Here is a 2,471-nt window from a genome sequence, read left to right on the forward strand (position 1 = left end):
GACAGTCTCTATTCGACTAAGTCAGAGAAGCTCCACAGTGCCGGCTCCTACGCGGACGTGCCAAACTGCTGGAAAACCTATCGGCTAACAGTCGGGTATACTCGCTCGGGAAAGCTCCTCAGTGCCGGCTCCTACGCGGATGTGCCAAACTGCAGGAGAGCGCCCCACCACCGTTCCGGAAGGACTACTCAATGCCCCGCGCACTGAGCCAAGGTCTAGCAACTTCCGACGTCGGACTTTTGTACGACAAGTCCAATAAACACGAGTCCACCTCCGGGCTGACTCCTGCATCCACCAAAGCGGCCAGTGTCTTCTTAAGCACCCACACCTTCCCCATCTACCCCTTACCACCACCCTCTCCCATTCCGTTCTCCTTTTCCTCGCCGTCCCCTCCAGGACACGTAACCCTCCCTTACACTGGTAAGTAACATATAATTACATGTATTTCATTATTTTTCGTGAGGATACATATTTTTAGTTTCGTTCAGTATTAAAAAAATCTTTAAATGTCTCCCTTACGTGGAACGCGGTTGCAGTATTGCTACCACCTTGCAAGGGGAGACTTTGCATGGTTGTTTCCGCAGGTTCCATACCCATATCTAATGGTCGAAAATCACGAGATGACAAAATATAATTATGCAAAATACATGTCGTTAAAATAATTTTATCGACATTTTGCGGGTGTAATTGCATTCTTCGTAAATAAATTCTGAATTTTTGCACTAAAATTCCGAATGCATTTTCCGACACTCGTCTTGCTCGTGAGTGTCGATGATTATATTGTCGTTTGGCGGGATCATGGATTTGTAATTTCGGATATGGTCTTAATAAATATTTTTTCAAAGGAAAAGCTTCATCGCCAACAATAACATGAGGCATCACAGTGTTAGTATCCGGTAATTCCGCATCTTCTGGTATATTCAATTTATTTTGTGCAAGGCACTTTCCCAATTTTGAATGGCTGAATATTCCCCCATCGCTATTCTTCCCGTACGATCCAATATCGACGGCTATGAATTTGTAATTGGCATCTACCAAAGCCAACAACACAACAGAAAATGTTTTTTTGTAATTATAGTACAAAGAGCCGCTGTTAGGTGGTGCGAAAATTTGTACGTGCTTTCCATTCAATGCACCAATGCAATTGGGGAAATTCCATACTCTCCAAAATTCCTCCGCTATTTCAAGCCATTTTTCCCGACTGGGTATACTCATGTATTCTGGCATTAATTGTTTGATAATTGCATTGCAAACTTCAATCACAATACGTGATACTGTTGTGTGCCCTAGTCGATAACTGAATGCAATTGTCTTATATGAATCACCAGTTGCTAAAAATCTGGAAAACAGTATATATATATATACATTAAGTTTACAATACTTATATGCATGGTAATTATTAATTTTATTTCATCTTTCCAGCTAAAGATTGCAAAAAGCAATGGATATTGTTACGAGACTGCTTTCGTAGAGCCCTAAAAAAAAGGAGAGATACCAGCAGCGGGCAGGCCTCGACAAAAATAAGAAAATGGAAATTCGAGGACGAAATGTCTTTTTTAATTCCATATTTCAAAGAGAGGGAATGTATTACATCACTAGATACAGCCGATAATTTAAATGTAGAAGTAAATGATATTGCGCAGGAAACTACTGATTTTACCCCCAACGAAATTTCATCGCCCAACCCAGATAATATACACGCAATAGTCAATAAATCCAAAAATAATAAAAAAAGAAAACCAGAGACGGCATCCGAAACAGTAATGAATTATATTTTACAAAATAGAAATATCGATGACAGTAACACAATGTTTTTTAAAAGTTTAGCAGCAACAGTAAATAAATTAACTCCGTATAATCAAGCAATAGCCAAGGCCCGGACCTTCGCAATAATTTCAGAACTAGAATTACAGGAATTATCTAATAAAAATGACCATACCACATGCACTTTAATTACAACACCTCTGCCATCTTCATCACCACATTTACAAAACCCAAGTACTTCCTCCAAATACGTATAGCAATTTTTCAAATAAACCCGACGGATAGAAATAAATAAATTTTTGTACTTTTATATTATTGTATTTTTATTATATTGTATTATATTATATATTTTTATATTAATTAATTACGAATAAATAATGTTTTTGTATTTTTATATTGTTTGTATTATTAAACATACCTCAAACATACTGCCAGTTTTTCTCTTGGGCATATAGCCTCTTTGAATACTGTCTTGCTTCGTAATAGAATTTTCAATTTTTTCCAAAAGTAAATTAAAACTATTAATGGGCATTCGGAAGTACTGGAAGAATTTTTCTTCATCATCCATTAAATGTTTATATAGTGTCCAATACTCTCCATCAATTTTTCTTCTTTTTAGCATGTTATGTACCGAAAAACGTCGTTTCCTCACTTTCCTTTCTTCCTCTTCATCTAATAGTAACGCTACGCAGCATAAATCTTCCACG

This window comes from Colletes latitarsis, chromosome 4, assembly GCF_051014445.1.
Source record: "Colletes latitarsis isolate SP2378_abdomen chromosome 4, iyColLati1, whole genome shotgun sequence".
Classification (NCBI taxonomy): domain Eukaryota; kingdom Metazoa; phylum Arthropoda; class Insecta; order Hymenoptera; family Colletidae; genus Colletes; species Colletes latitarsis.